The following is a 17,643-nucleotide window of genomic DNA, read 5'->3' as shown; positions in this document are numbered from 1 at the left end:
TTACGATACTAGACACAAAGTGTAATCTAGACAGCTTCTCATCGAAATCTTGACAAACTCTGAAAAAGTTTTAGGCTGCTGGGTGTTATTCTGGATTTTGAGGTAGCCATACTCTTTCAATGTTCACGAATTATATCTCATTTGAAAGAGTTTTTGATGCCGCTTCTTACGATACTAGACACAAAGTGTAATGTAGACAGCTTCTCATCGAAATCTGACAAACTGAAAAAGTTTTAGGCTGCTGGGTGTTATTCTGGATTTTGAGGTAGCCATACTCTTTCAATGTTCACGAATTATATCTTATTTGAAAGAGTTTTTGATGCCGCTTCTTACGATACTAGACACAAAGTGTAATCTAGACAGCTTCTCATCGAAATCTTGACAAACTCTGAAAAAGTTTTAGGCTGCTGGGTGTTATTCTGGATTTTGAGGTAGCCATACTCTTTCAATGTTCACGAATTATATCTCATTTGAAAGAGTTTTTGATGCCGCTTCTTACGATACTAGACACAAAGTGTAATGTAGACAGCTTCTCATCGAAATCTGACAAACTGAAAAAGTTTTAGGCTGCTGGGTGTTATTCTGGATTTTGAGGTAGCCATACTCTTTCAATGTTCACGAATTATATCTCATTTGAAAGAGTTTTTGATGCCGCTTCTTACGATACTAGACACAAAGTGTAATGTAGACAGCTTCTCATCGAAATCTGACAAACTGAAAAAGTTTTAGGCTGCTGGGTGTTATTCTGGATTTTGAGGTAGCCATACTCTTTCAATGTTCACGAATTATATCTTATTTGAAAGAGTTTTTGATGCCGCTTCTTACGATACTAGACACAAAGTGTAATCTAGACAGCTTCTCATCGAAATCTTGACAAACTCTGAAAAAGTTTTAGGCTGCTGGGTGTTATTCTGGATTTTGAGGTAGCCGTACTCTTTCAATGTTCACGAATTATATCTCATTTGAAAGAGTTTTTGATGCCGCTTCTTACGATACTAGACACAAAGTGTAATCTCGACAGCTTCTCATCGAAATCTTGACAAACTCTGAAAAAGTTTTAGGCTGCTGGGTGTTATTCTGGATTTTGAGGTAGCCACGGTCTTTCAATGTTCACGAATTATACCTCATTTGAAAGAGTTTTTCATGCCGCTTCTTACTTCAAATGAATTTGTATAAAAAACATCCAAGACGCAAGAACAAATTAAGGGTACACGGAAAGAACATGTCTAGTCAATTTAGTAACATGTTGAGTAATCGCGGTTTTAAAATTTGGAACCATGTCAAAATGTATGGTAATTCCGTGACCAGGTCTTTTTTAACTAAAAAAAAAGTTGTGTTACATATATTATACAGTGGTAGCAAAAGATATAACTAATAGTTCATTAAGAGCTCTACATTTTGAAATGAAAATCTCATTTTCCGAAAAAAGTGACTAGACATGTTCTTTCCGTGTACCCTTCAAATATTCGTGCCCATCACGCAAATAAATGCCTCTGCCGGGATTCGAACCCAGGAATACGATAAGAAATGTATACCGGTACGATGCTTTATTGATTCGGGCGCACAGAAGTCTTATTTACGTCGCGATATAATAGAAAGTTTAAATTTGAAGCCTGTTGGAAAAGAAATCGTGTCGAATTGTCTTTTTGTCGGGATCGAAACTAAAAAGGAACTGTTTTATACCTACGAGTTCACCGTAGCAAGCTTGGATAAGAAGTTTCAACGTACAATGACTGCGCGAGACAAGTCTAAGCTCTGCGGGTACGTTCCTCGTTTAAATGTAAATCATGAAATGTTCAAAGAGTTACAGAATAGTAGATTGTTAACCAAGGGATGAAAGGCATTAATTTCTACCGAGGTATTTTGGCGCTCGAACGCAGTGAGAGCGCCAATAGTCCGAGGCAGAAAGGATGCCTTTCACCCGAGTTAAACACTCTACTTTTCATTTCGAATACGAGGAAAGTAAAATGCATGTTTTTTTTAAAACATGACTATGTATACATTTTTATAGTATATGTTGAGGGTACTTTCAATTAACAATTCAAGCAAAAGAATCTTTATTTATGGAATGGAGATCAGAATGGAAATTGTATAACAAATCCATTTAAACTCTAATTTCAATTGCTTATCGTAAAAAAAAATTGATTGTAATGTACTGTAATGTACTGTAATGTAATGTAATGTAATGTAATGCACAAAGTGTAATGTAGACAGCCTCTCATCGAAATCTTGACGAACTGAAAAAGTTTTAGGCTGCTGGGTGTTATTCTGGATTTTGAGGTAGCCATACTCTTTCAATGTTCACGAATTATATCTTATTTGAAAGAGTTTTTGATGCCGCTTCTTACGATACTAGACACAAAGTGTAATCTAGACAGCTTCTCATCGAAATCTTGACAAACTCTGAAAAAGTTTTAGGCTGCTGGGTGTTATTCTGGATTTTGAGGTAGCCATACTCTTTCAATGTTCACGAATTATATCTCATTTGAAAGAGTTTTTGATGCCGCTTCTTACGATACTAGACACAAAGTGTAATCTAGACAGCTTCTCATCGAAATCTTGACAAACTCTGAAAAAGTTTTAGGCTGCTGGGTGTTATTCTGGATTTTGAGGTAGCCATACTATTTCAATGTTTACGAATTATATCTCATTTGAAAGAGTTTTTGATGCCGCTTCTTACGATACTAGACACAAAGTGTAATCTAGACAGCTTCTCATCGAAATCTTGACAAACTCTGAAAAAGTTTTAGGCTGCTGGGTGTTATTCTGGATTTTGAGGTAGCCATACTCTTTCAATGTTCACGAATTATATCTCATTTGAAAGAGTTTTTGATGCCGCTTCTTACGATACTAGACACAAAGTGTAATCTAGACAGCTTCTCATCGAAATCTTGACAAACTCTGAAAAAGTTTTAGGCTGCTGGGTGTTATTCTGGATTTTGAGGTAGCCGTACTCTTTCAATGTTCACAAATTATATCTCATTTGAAAGAGTTTTTGATGCCGCTTCTTACGATACTAGACACAAAGTGTAATCTAGACAGCTTCTCATCGAAATCTTGACAAACTCTGAAAAAGTTTTAGGCTGCTGGGTGTTATTCTGGATTTTGAGGTAGCCATACTCTTTCAATGTTCACGAATTATATCTCATTTGAAAGAGTTTTTGATGCCGCTTCTTACGATACTAGACACAAAGTGTAATGTAGACAGCTTCTCATCGAAATCTGACAAACTGAAAAAGTTTTAGGCTGCTGGGTGTTATTCTGGATTTTGAGGTAGCCATACTCTTTCAATGTTCACGAATTATATCTTATTTGAAAGAGTTTTTGATGCCGCTTCTTACGATACTAGACACAAAGTGTAATCTAGACAGCTTCTCATCGAAATCTTGACAAACTCTGAAAAAGTTTTAGGTTGCTGGGTGTTATTCTGGATTTTGAGGTAGCCATACTCTTTCAATGTTCACGAATTATATCTCATTTGAAAGAGTTTTTGATGCCGCTTCTTACGATACTAGACACAAAGTGTAATGTAGACAGCTTCTCATCGAAATCTGACAAACTGAAAAAGTTTTAGGCTGCTGGGTGTTATTCTGGATTTTGAGGTAGCCATACTCTTTCAATGTTCACGAATTATATCTCATTTGAAAGAGTTTTTGATGCCGCTTCTTACGATACTAGACACAAAGTGTAATGTAGACAGCTTCTCATCGAAATCTGACAAACTGAAAAAGTTTTAGGCTGCTGGGTGTTATTCTGGATTTTGAGGTAGCCATACTCTTTCAATGTTCACAAATTATATCTTATTTGAAAGAGTTTTTGATGCCGCTTCTTACGATACTAGACACAAAGTGTAATCTAGACAGCTTCTCATCGAAATCTTGACAAACTCTGAAAAAGTTTTAGGCTGCTGGGTGTTATTCTGGATTTTGAGGTAGCCATACTCTTTCAATGTTCACGAATTATATCTCATTTGAAAGAGTTTTTGATGCCGCTTCTTACGATACTAGACACAAAGTGTAATGTAGACAGCTTCTCATCGAAATCTGACAAACTGAAAAAGTTTTAGGCTGCTGGGTGTTATTCTGGATTTTGAGGTAGCCATACTCTTTCAATGTTCACGAATTATATCTTATTTGAAAGAGTTTTTGATGCCGCTTCTTACGATACTAGACACAAAGTGTAATCTAGACAGCTTCTCATCGAAATCTTGACAAACTCTGAAAAAGTTTTAGGCTGCTGGGTGTTATTCTGGATTTTGAGGTAGCCGTACTCTTTCAATGTTCACGAATTATATCTCATTTGAAAGAGTTTTTGATGCCGCTTCTTACGATACTAGACACAAAGTGTAATCTCGACAGCTTCTCATCGAAATCTTGACAAACTCTGAAAAAGTTTTAGGCTGCTGGGTGTTATTCTGGATTTTGAGGTAGCCACGGTCTTTCAATGTTCACGAATTATACCTCATTTGAAAGAGTTTTTCATGCCGCTTCTTACTTCAAATGAATTTGTATAAAAAACATCCAAGACGCAAGAACAAATTAAGGGTACACGGAAAGAACATGTCTAGTCAATTTAGTAACATGTTGAGTAATCGCGGTTTTAAAATTTGGAACCATGTCAAAATGTATGGTAATTCCGTGACCAGGTCTTTTTTAACTAAAAAAAAAGTTGTGTTACATATATTATACAGTGGTAGCAAAAGATATAACTAATAGTTCATTAAGAGCTCTACATTTTGAAATGAAAATCTCATTTTCCGAAAAAAGTGACTAGACATGTTCTTTCCGTGTACCCTTCAAATATTCGTGCCCATCACGCAAATAAATGCCTCTGCCGGGATTCGAACCCAGGAATACGATAAGAAATGTATACCGGTACGATGCTTTATTGATTCGGGCGCACAGAAGTCTTATTTACGTCGCGATATAATAGAAAGTTTAAATTTGAAGCCTGTTGGCAAAGAAATCGTGTCGAATTGTCTTTTTGTCGGGATCGAAACTAAAAAGGAACTGTTTTATACCTACGAGTTCACCGTAGCAAGCTTGGATAAGAAGTTTCAACGTACAATGACTGCGCGAGACAAGTCTAAGCTCTGCGGGTATGTTCCTCGTTTAAATGTAAATCATGAAATGTTCAAAGAGTTACAGAATAGTAGATTGTTAACCAAGGGATGAAAGGCATTAAATTCTACCGAGGTATTTTGGCGCTCGAACGCAGTGAGAGCGCCAATAGTCCGAGGCAGAAAGGATGCCTTTCACCCGAGTTAAACACTCTACTTTTCATTTCGAATACGAGGAAAGTAAAATGCATGTTTTTTTTAAAACATGACTATGTATACATTTTTATAGTATATGTTGAGGGTACTTTCAATTAACAATTCAAGCAAAAGAATCTTTATTTATGGAATGGAGAGTCAAATATCAGAATGGAAATTGTATAACAAATCCAATTAAACTCTAATTTCAATTGCTTATCGTAAAAAAAAATTGATTGTAATGTACTGTAATGTACTGTAATGTAATGTAATGTAATGTAATGCACAAAGTGTAATGTAGACAGCCTCTCATCGAAATCTTGACGAACTGAAAAAGTTTTAGGCTGCTGGGTGTTATTCTGGATTTTGAGGTAGCCATACTCTTTCAATGTTCACGAATTATATCTTATTTGAAAGAGTTTTTGATGCCGCTTCTTACGATACTAGACACAAAGTGTAATCTAGACAGCTTCTCATCGAAATCTTGACAAACTCTGAAAAAGTTTTAGGCTGCTGGGTGTTATTCTGGATTTTGAGGTAGCCATACTCTTTCAATGTTCACGAATTATATCTCATTTGAAAGAGTTTTTGATGCCGCTTCTTACGATACTAGACACAAAGTGTAATCTAGACAGCTTCTCATCGAAATCTTGACAAACTCTGAAAAAGTTTTAGGCTGCTGGGTGTTATTCTGGATTTTGAGGTAGCCATACTATTTCAATGTTTACGAATTATATCTCATTTGAAAGAGTTTTTGATGCCGCTTCTTACGATACTAGACACAAAGTGTAATCTAGACAGCTTCTCATCGAAATCTTGACAAACTCTGAAAAAGTTTTAGGCTGCTGGGTGTTATTCTGGATTTTGAGGTAGCCATACTCTTTCAATGTTCACGAATTATATCTCATTTGAAAGAGTTTTTGATGCCGCTTCTTACGATACTAGACACAAAGTGTAATCTAGACAGCTTCTCATCGAAATCTTGACAAACTCTGAAAAAGTTTTAGGCTGCTGGGTGTTATTCTGGATTTTGAGGTAGCCGTACTCTTTCAATGTTCACAAATTATATCTCATTTGAAAGAGTTTTTGATGCCGCTTCTTACGATACTAGACACAAAGTGTAATCTAGACAGCTTCTCATCGAAATCTTGACAAACTCTGAAAAAGTTTTAGGCTGCTGGGTGTTATTCTGGATTTTGAGGTAGCCATACTCTTTCAATGTTCACGAATTATATCTCATTTGAAAGAGTTTTTGATGCCGCTTCTTACGATACTAGACACAAAGTGTAATGTAGACAGCTTCTCATCGAAATCTGACAAACTGAAAAAGTTTTAGGCTGCTGGGTGTTATTCTGGATTTTGAGGTAGCCATACTCTTTCAATGTTCACGAATTATATCTTATTTGAAAGAGTTTTTGATGCCGCTTCTTACGATACTAGACACAAAGTGTAATCTAGACAGCTTCTCATCGAAATCTTGACAAACTCTGAAAAAGTTTTAGGCTGCTGGGTGTTATTCTGGATTTTGAGGTAGCCATACTCTTTCAATGTTCACGAATTATATCTCATTTGAAAGAGTTTTTGATGCCGCTTCTTACGATACTAGACACAAAGTGTAATGTAGACAGCTTCTCATCGAAATCTGACAAACTGAAAAAGTTTTAGGCTGCTGGGTGTTATTCTGGATTTTGAGGTAGCCATACTCTTTCAATGTTCACGAATTATATCTCATTTGAAAGAGTTTTTGATGCCGCTTCTTACGATACTAGACACAAAGTGTAATGTAGACAGCTTCTCATCGAAATCTGACAAACTGAAAAAGTTTTAGGCTGCTGGGTGTTATTCTGGATTTTGAGGTAGCCATACTCTTTCAATGTTCACGAATTATATCTTATTTGAAAGAGTTTTTGATGCCGCTTCTTACGATACTAGACACAAAGTGTAATCTAGACAGCTTCTCATCGAAATCTTGACAAACTCTGAAAAAGTTTTAGGCTGCTGGGTGTTATTCTGGATTTTGAGGTAGCCATACTCTTTCAATGTTCACGAATTATATCTCATTTGAAAGAGTTTTTGATGCCGCTTCTTACGATACTAGACACAAAGTGTAATCTAGACAGCTTCTCATCGAAATCTTGACAAACTCTGAAAAAGTTTTAGGCTGCTGGGTGTTATTCTGGATTTTGAGGTAGCCATACTCTTTCAATGTTCACGAATTATATCTCATTCGAAAGAGTTTTTGATGCCGCTTCTTACAATACTAGACACAAAGTGTAATCTAGACAGCTTCTCATCGAAATCTTGACAAACTCTGAAAAAGTTTTAGGCTGCTGGGTGTTATTCTGGATTTTGAGGTAGCCGTACTCTTTCAATGTTCACGAATTATATCTCATTTGAAAGAGTTTTTGATGCCGCTTCTTGCGATACTAGACACAAAGTGTAATCTAGACAGCTTCTCATCGAAATCTTGACAAACTCTGAAAAAGTTTTAGGCTGCTGGGTGTTATTCTGGATTTTGAGGTAGCCATACTCTTTCAATGTTCACGAATTATATCTCATTCGAAAGAGTTTTTGATGCCGCTTCTTACGATACTAGACACAAAGTGTAATCTAGACAGCTTCTCATCGAAATCTTGACAAACTCTGAAAAAGTTTTAGGCTGCTGGGTGTTATTCTGGATTTTGAGGTAGCCATACTCTTTCAATGTTCACGAATTATATCTCATTCGAAAGAGTTTTTGATGCCGCTTCTTACGATACTAGACACAAAGTGTAATCTAGACAGCTTCTCATCGAAATCTTGACAAACTCTGAAAAAGTTTTAGGCTGCTGGGTGTTATTCTGGATTTTCAGGTAGCCATACTCTTTCAATGTTCACGAATTATATCTCATTTGAAAGAGTTTTTGATGCCGCTTCTTACGATACTAGACACAAAGTGTAATCTAGACAGCTTCTCATCGAAATCTTGACAAACTCTGAAAAAGTTTTAGGCTGCTTTGTGTTATTCTGGATTTTGAGGTAGCCATACTCTTTCAATGTTCACGAATTATATCTTATTTGAAAGAGTTTTTGATGCCGCTTCTTACGATACTGGACACAAAGTGTAATCTCGACAGCTTCTCATCGAAATCTTGACAAACTCTGAAAAAGTTTTAGGCTGCTGGGTGTTATTCTGGATTTTGAGGTAGCCACGGTCTTTCAATGTTCACGAATTATACCTCATTTGAAAGAGTTTTTCATGCCGCTTCTTACTTCAAATGAATTTGTATAAAAAACATCCAAGACGCAAGAACAAATTAAGGGTACACGGAAAGAACATGTCTAGTCAATTTAGTAACATGTTGAGTAATCGCGGTTTTAAAATTTGGAACCATGTCAAAATGTATGGTAATTCCGTGACCAGGTCTTTTTTAACTAAAAAAAAAGTTGTGTTACATATATTATACAGTGGTAGCAAAAGATATAACTAATAGTTCATTAAGAGCTCTACATTTTGAAATGAAAATCTCATTTTCCGAAAAAAGTGACTAGACATGTTCTTTCCGTGTACCCTTCAAATATTCGTGCCCATCACGCAAATAAATGCCTCTGCCGGGATTCGAACCCAGGAATACGATAAGAAATGTATACCGGTACGATGCTTTATTGATTCGGGCGCACAGAAGTCTTATTTACGTCGCGATATAATAGAAAGTTTAAATTTGAAGCCTGTTGGAAAAGAAATCGTGTCGAATTGTCTTTTTGTCGGGATCGAAACTAAAAAGGAACTGTTTTATACCTACGAGTTCACCGTAGCAAGCTTGGATAAGAAGTTTCAACGTACAATGACTGCGCGAGACAAGTCTAAGCTCTGCGGGTACGTTCCTCGTTTAAATGTAAATCATGAAATGTTCAAAGAGTTACAGAATAGTAGATTGTTAACCAAGGGATGAAAGGCATTAATTTCTACCGAGGTATTTTGGCGCTCGAACGCAGTGAGAGCGCCAATAGTCCGAGGCAGAAAGGATGCCTTTCACCCGAGTTAAACACTCTACTTTTCATTTCGAATACGAGGAAAGTAAAATGCATGTTTTTTTTAAAACATGACTATGTATACATTTTTATAGTATATGTTGAGGGTACTTTCAATTAACAATTCAAGCAAAAGAATCTTTATTTATGGAATGGAGAGTCAAATATCAGAATGGAAATTGTATAACAAATCCATTTAAACTCTAATTTCAATTGCTTATCGTAAAAAAAAATTGATTGTAATGTACTGTAATGTACTGTAATGTAATGTAATGTAATGTAATGCACAAAGTGTAATGTAGACAGCCTCTCATCGAAATCTTGACGAACTGAAAAAGTTTTAGGCTGCTGGGTGTTATTCTGGATTTTGAGGTAGCCATACTCTTTCAATGTTCACGAATTATATCTTATTTGAAAGAGTTTTTGATGCCGCTTCTTACGATACTAGACACAAAGTGTAATCTAGACAGCTTCTCATCGAAATCTTGACAAACTCTGAAAAAGTTTTAGGCTGCTGGGTGTTATTCTGGATTTTGAGGTAGCCATACTCTTTCAATGTTCACGAATTATATCTCATTTGAAAGAGTTTTTGATGCCGCTTCTTACGATACTGGACACAAAGTGTAATCTCGACAGCTTCTCATCGAAATCTTGACAAACTCTGAAAAAGTTTTAGGCTGCTGGGTGTTATTCTGGATTTTGAGGTAGCCACGGTCTTTCAATGTTCACGAATTATACCTCATTTGAAAGAGTTTTTCATGCCGCTTCTTACTTCAAATGAATTTGTATAAAAAACATCCAAGACGCAAGAACAAATTAAGGGTACACGGAAAGAACATGTCTAGTCAATTTAGTAACATGTTGAGTAATCGCGGTTTTAAAATTTGGAACCATGTCAAAATGTATGGTAATTCCGTGACCAGGTCTTTTTTAACTAAAAAAAAAGTTGTGTTACATATATTATACAGTGGTAGCAAAAGATATAACTAATAGTTCATTAAGAGCTCTACATTTTGAAATGAAAATCTCATTTTCCGAAAAAAGTGACTAGACATGTTCTTTCCGTGTACCCTTCAAATATTCGTGGCCATCACGCAAATAAATGCCTCTGCCGGGATTCGAACCCAGGAATACGATAAGAAATGTATACCGGTACGATGCTTTATTGATTCGGGCGCACAGAAGTCTTATTTACGTCGCGATATAATAGAAAGTTTAAATTTGAAGCCTGTTGGAAAAGAAATCGTGTCGAATTGTCTTTTTGTCGGGATCGAAACTAAAAAGGAACTGTTTTATACCTACGAGTTCACCGTAGCAAGCTTGGATAAGAAGTTTCAACGTACAATGACTGCGCGAGACAAGTCTAAGCTCTGCGGGTACGTTCCTCGTTTAAATGTAAATCATGAAATGTTCAAAGAGTTACAGAATAGTAGATTGTTAACCAAGGGATGAAAGGCATTAATTTCTACCGAGGTATTTTGGCGCTCGAACGCAGTGAGAGCGCCAATAGTCCGAGGCAGAAAGGATGCCTTTCACCCGAGTTAAACACTCTACTTTTCATTTCGAATACGAGGAAAGTAAAATGCATGTTTTTTTTAAAACATGACTATGTATACATTTTTATAGTATATGTTGAGGGTACTTTCAATTAACAATTCAAGCAAAAGAATCTTTATTTATGGAATGGAGAGTCAAATATCAGAATGGAAATTGTATAACAAATCCATTTAAACTCTAATTTCAATTGCTTATCGTAAAAAAAAATTGATTGTAATGTACTGTAATGTACTGTAATGTAATGTAATGTAATGTAATGCACAAAGTGTAATGTAGACAGCCTCTCATCGAAATCTTGACGAACTGAAAAAGTTTTAGGCTGCTGGGTGTTATTCTGGATTTTGAGGTAGCCATACTCTTTCAATGTTCACGAATTATATCTTATTTGAAAGAGTTTTTGATGCCGCTTCTTACGATACTAGACACAAAGTGTAATCTAGACAGCTTCTCATCGAAATCTTGACAAACTCTGAAAAAGTTTTAGGCTGCTGGGTGTTATTCTGGATTTTGAGGTAGCCATACTCTTTCAATGTTCACGAATTATATCTCATTTGAAAGAGTTTTTGATGCCGCTTCTTACGATACTAGACACAAAGTGTAATCTAGACAGCTTCTCATCGAAATCTTGACAAACTCTGAAAAAGTTTTAGGCTGCTGGGTGTTATTCTGGATTTTGAGGTAGCCATACTATTTCAATGTTTACGAATTATATCTCATTTGAAAGAGTTTTTGATGCCGCTTCTTACGATACTAGACACAAAGTGTAATCTAGACAGCTTCTCATCGAAATCTTGACAAACTCTGAAAAAGTTTTAGGCTGCTGGGTGTTATTCTGGATTTTGAGGTAGCCATACTCTTTCAATGTTCACGAATTATATCTCATTTGAAAGAGTTTTTGATGCCGCTTCTTACGATACTAGACACAAAGTGTAATCTAGACAGCTTCTCATCGAAATCTTGACAAACTCTGAAAAAGTTTTAGGCTGCTGGGTGTTATTCTGGATTTTGAGGTAGCCGTACTCTTTCAATGTTCACAAATTATATCTCATTTGAAAGAGTTTTTGATGCCGCTTCTTACGATACTAGACACAAAGTGTAATCTAGACAGCTTCTCATCGAAATCTTGACAAACTCTGAAAAAGTTTTAGGCTGCTGGGTGTTATTCTGGATTTTGAGGTAGCCATACTCTTTCAATGTTCACGAATTATATCTCATTTGAAAGAGTTTTTGATGCCGCTTCTTACGATACTAGACACAAAGTGTAATGTAGACAGCTTCTCATCGAAATCTGACAAACTGAAAAAGTTTTAGGCTGCTGGGTGTTATTCTGGATTTTGAGGTAGCCATACTCTTTCAATGTTCACGAATTATATCTTATTTGAAAGAGTTTTTGATGCCGCTTCTTACGATACTAGACACAAAGTGTAATCTAGACAGCTTCTCATCGAAATCTTGACAAACTCTGAAAAAGTTTTAGGCTGCTGGGTGTTATTCTGGATTTTGAGGTAGCCATACTCTTTCAATGTTCACGAATTATATCTCATTTGAAAGAGTTTTTGATGCCGCTTCTTACGATACTAGACACAAAGTGTAATCTAGACAGCTTCTCATCGAAATCTTGACAAACTCTGAAAAAGTTTTAGGCTGCTGGGTGTTATTCTGGATTTTGAGGTAGCCATACTATTTCAATGTTTACGAATTATATCTCATTTGAAAGAGTTTTTGATGCCGCTTCTTACGATACTAGACACAAAGTGTAATCTAGACAGCTTCTCATCGAAATCTTGACAAACTCTGAAAAAGTTTTAGGCTGCTGGGTGTTATTCTGGATTTTGAGGTAGCCATACTCTTTCAATGTTCACGAATTATATCTCATTTGAAAGAGTTTTTGATGCCGCTTCTTACGATACTAGACACAAAGTGTAATCTAGACAGCTTCTCATCGAAATCTTGACAAACTCTGAAAAAGTTTTAGGCTGCTGGGTGTTATTCTGGATTTTGTGGTAGCCATACTCTTTCAATGTTCACGAATTATATCTCATTTGAAAGAGTTTTTGATGCCGCTTCTTACGATACTAAACACAAAGTGTAATCTAGACAGCTTCTCATCGAAATCTTGACAAACTCTGAAAATGTTTTAGGCTGCTGGGTGTTATTCTGGATTTTGAGGAAGCCATACTCTTTCAATGTTCACGAATTATACCTCATTTGAAAGAGTTTTTGATGCCGCTTCTTACGATACTAGACACAAAGTGTAATCTAGACAGCTTCTCATCGAAATCTTGACAAACTCTGAAAAAGTTTTAGGCTGCTGGGTGTTATTCTGGATTTTGAGGTAGCCATACTCTTTCAATGTTCACGACTTATACCTCATTTGAAAGAGTTTTTTATGCCGCTTCTTACGATACTAGAAGCAATGTGTAATCTGGACAGTGTCCCTAAAAATAACGAAACCATTGAAGAAACGTTGTAGGCTGCCTGTTTGTGAAGTTAGCTGCCCTATGTGTTTTGTGAATAATTTGGCCCTTTTTGGGCTTAACACTTTCAGTTGTGATAAAAAAGTAAAATTTCTTTTAAAAACATGTTGTATATGCTCTTGAAAATGCTTAATATGTGAGTGTACAGGAGGTATATAAAATGACATCTTAATTTGGTTGGATTATCTTGGGCTGCCAGCTTTAGGCTGCTAACTTCACGCCGGTAAATACTTTAGGTTAATGCGGTACTGCACGGCGAGAGGAAGTTGATAACTCAAGATATAAAATTGAAGAAATTTGAACTCAGAATAGAAATACATAAGGTTCAAATTTCTCAATTTTTTCCCGCCGTGTACGGATTGGTACCTACATTGATAAAGTTCATACGCAATTTGTGGACAAAAGCGCCGGGAAATCCCTACTATCCATCTAATATCCATACTATAATATTATAAATGCGAAAGGGTGTCTGTCTGTTACCTCTTCACGCTTAAACCGCTGAACGGATTTAAGTAGTTGAAATTTGGTATAGAGATAGTTTGAGTCCCGGGGAAGGACATCTTAGGGTAGTTTTTCAATTCAATTCAATTATTTAATTTGAATCATTACACCAGAATCAGTGAATCAGAATCAGTGGTTTTTTTTATCCCAGAAATCATAATTTAAGGGGGTGGAAGTTTGTATCGGAAATCGATAAAAAGCATATTGGACAAAAAATAAGCTACCCAAACTACTAACTCCACGCAGACGAAGTCACAGGCAAAAGCTAGTAGCTTAAAAGGAGAACTTACTGCGAGTTCAAATTCTCTAGTTATATTAATACCAAAACCCTGGTGAGGTAGTAAGTGGTAATTGAGTGAAATCAAGTTCCAAATGGCTTTAAGTACTATAACAGCTTGGCACTCGGTCAACCAAACATCCAGTATTTTCACGTCAAGTGCGATTATTGCTTTTAGTTCGACCACCATGCACTTTGCAACAGATCTAGAATGACGCTCACGGTGATGCAGACCACACATTACTCGTATCATTTGGAATGACATTGAGTGACATGAATAGATAATCGAAGTATTGCACGAGTGCGAAAGAGACAGGAAACAAATTAAATAAAAAAACGTAAATACTTGTATTTATCAAGAGATTCCATAGCGACCTTAGTGGCTGGCTAGAATGTGCCGTAAGGTTAGTCGTCTGGAATATATGAAACTACCTATGGCACTAGGTAAGGTTCGGGAATAAATAGTACCTAGTACCTACAAACGCTGCTGTGGGTTATCTTTTTAGTTTTGGGAGAATAATTCATCAAAATACTTAGAGGATATGACCTAACGGAGTAGCCATTAACAGGCGTACGTCAGTTCATACACAATGTATGGACTGACGTTTATCTGACATGGCTATTTTTACGTTACGTATACATTTTTGACGTTCCCCTCCTCCGGAAAAATCGGCAGACTGTTTTGTACAGAAAATTACAGACATGGCGCCTCCGTTTGGTTATATCCTCTAAGTTAATACAAAAAGGATGTAACTACGCAAACGTTTAAGTAGGGAGGTAGAATAATACTTATGATAGGTAAAACAGGGGAGTACAAGGCTAATAAAGCTTTTGCAAGGTCGTTAATGTAGATTCGCTTACTAGCTGTAGCTTAGAAAACTCAAATAAGTCTTATTTGAGTTTTTCAAACAAGTACATTTAAAGCTACCTACTCGTAAAATAACATTTTGCTTCTGAAGTAAGTATTAATTTGTACAGCCGGGCTAGCACATGATTGGCGCGAGAGTATCTCGCCGCGACATAGACTACCCGTCCCTCTTTAATTCATACAGTTAGTAAAAGACGGGTAGTCTATCTCGTGCATCAATCATGTGCTCGGCCTACTGACATTTGTAGGTACGTATTCATAAAAACAAAAACTAAAACTTTTATCATTTCCAAATGGAAGAATAGAATTTGTAAGGCAGCTTTATTTTTCCGAAAATTTAAATACCTTACATTTTAATGCATGTACCTGTTTAAACATGGTCTCCCGAGTTGGCTCAAGCACAAGTGTTTAACATTTTTCCATCCCGGTATGTCAAGAACACGAGCTCCGAAAAATACGTTGAAAATTCCTAAAGAAAGAAAGAAAATAGGGTAGGTAGTGTTGAAACTTGAAAGTGTAAAATGTTTGAGCTTGAAGCTTAAACTACTATTTTATTTATCACTACATAATATAAAACAAAGTCGCTTTTTCTCCTCCTGTTCCTATCAGGCGGAACTAGGGTCTATCACAGGTCAATTTAAAAAAGAAAAACAAATATTCCATAGATAGGCTTTTTTTATCTTCACTGACAAACATGGACTGCACGATGACTGCACGGAAGGCGCAGGATAACCACAGACCTAAAATTTATGCTTACGCATAGTTATGGATGGTATAGAAAGGATGCCAATCTCTTATGGCAGAATTGTTGCAAAAGTGACCGCTTTCAGCTTTAAATAATAGTTCCTAATCTCTCCGGTGGCGCTAGTTAGGCTCTGGGACATGAGTATAACATGAACCATATAAGGCAAAAAATAACCCGACCAAATTACGTAGGTTGTTTTTGGTAGTATTTCGGTGTATGGTGGCGCCGCCTAATTACTGTTTTTTGATGGACACTTTTCATACATAGAGATTTGGCTCCTTTATATTATTATAGTTTCCATGTCTGTGAGGATAACTAACAGGTATGGACGACACAACAACACACAGTAACAGGTATGGTTTGTGCTATGGTAGAAAGGGCGACAATCTCTTATGGCAGAACTGTTGCAAAATTGACAAGCTTTCAGCTGAAAATAATAGTTCCTAATCTCTCCGGTGGCGCTAGGTAGGCTCTGGGACATGACATGAACCATAGCAGTATATTAATAATGTGGAGATGAAATGGGGGAGGGGCAACAAATAACACTAACAGGCTTCCGTTTGGCACCTATGGAACCCTTAATATAAAATGTCACCGGATCCTCCTAACCAGTCATACCTTCCATTATCCCCGATGCCATTATTTGACAAACAAGCGAGATGACAAGACAAATCTATTCCTATTCACCGAATAGATCAGTCTCCTTTCGACAAGAATAATAGTGAAATATGACGCCGTGACTTATTTACTCGTAATGCGCGTTTAGATGCGCCAGTTACTTGAACAGGTATACGTACAAGTTTAACGACCAAGCAAAACGCCAAGAAGAATCTATTCCTATTCACCGAGTACTACTAGAATAGATAGATAATAGATCATTGTCTTTTCGACAAGATAATGAATTGGATAGGATAGTTCGATAAACAAGAAAGGCGTCAAGACATAATAGTGAAATATGACACTGTGACTTACTCGCAAACCGCGGTTGGATGGGCTAGTCACTGGAACAGGGATACGGGCGAGATCGACGACCACGACGAATCTATTCCTGTTTAAGAAAAAAGGTCATTCTCTTTTAGAAAATAATAAGTTTTTTAAACATATTGAAATATTACTGATCAGAACAATATTGAAATATATACATAATTGTACTGATTTAGAGAAAATGTAATGTATACATAAGAACAGCGTTTTTTTGGCAATACTCTGACCCCCTTATTCATAAAACTTAACGGGCCTGATTTAGTTAAATTATGTTTTATCCCTTTCATAAAAATACATAAGTCAAAATGACAGATAAAGACAAACGATTCATAGCTAATTCAGGCCTGTAACGCGTTTATGAATACGCCATAAATATATAATGACATGGTAACTTACTCGCAACGCGGGTTTAATGTGCCAGTTACTTAATTGAAAAATAAGAGAAATGTGCACGGAACCCCAAAAAGGTATGGAATAAAAAGTCACGTGAACATATCCATCTCTTCTAGCGCACTCGCCCATTTGAATCCTCCACCAAGAATTACCTTCCCCTACAAGGTTAGATTACGGAAATAAAACAATCTTTTATATGTACATATAATGGCGTTATTCATAAACGCGTTACTGGCCTGAATTAGTTATGAATCGTTTGTCTTTGTCTGTTATTTTGACTTATGTAAATATGTATTTGTAAGAAAGGGATAAAACATAATTTAACTAAATCAGGCCCGTAAAGTTTTATGAATAAGGGGGTTATTGCCAGCCTTCAATTAAATATTTACCAGCTATTTGGGTAAGGCGATTATTTCACGCGGATTATAAGGTATTCTCAAGGATTATAAGGTATTCTCCAGGAATATAAGGTATTCAGATGCCGTTCTTGGCTCGTCTAAGGATTTGTTATTTTCAATTACTTATCCTGTTCGGTATTTTATAATTGGAAATTTAAATAATTAAGTTCTTTGTGAG

At 36.3% G+C, this 17,643-nt stretch overlaps 1 protein-coding gene across 1 annotated transcript in view; it reads left to right on the top strand.

The window, feature by feature from the left end:
* The window catches only part of LOC134750780 (uncharacterized), a 116,971-nt gene that overhangs the window by 93,999 nt on the left and 5,329 nt on the right, over positions 1 to 17,643 (top strand). The gene's annotated exons all lie outside the window — the stretch shown is intronic.

This window comes from Cydia strobilella, chromosome 20 (assembly GCF_947568885.1).
Source record: "Cydia strobilella chromosome 20, ilCydStro3.1, whole genome shotgun sequence".
NCBI lineage: Eukaryota > Metazoa > Arthropoda > Insecta > Lepidoptera > Tortricidae > Cydia > Cydia strobilella.
The sequence above is the reverse complement of the archived record's forward strand: the minus strand, read 5'-3'. Positions and strand labels throughout refer to the sequence as shown.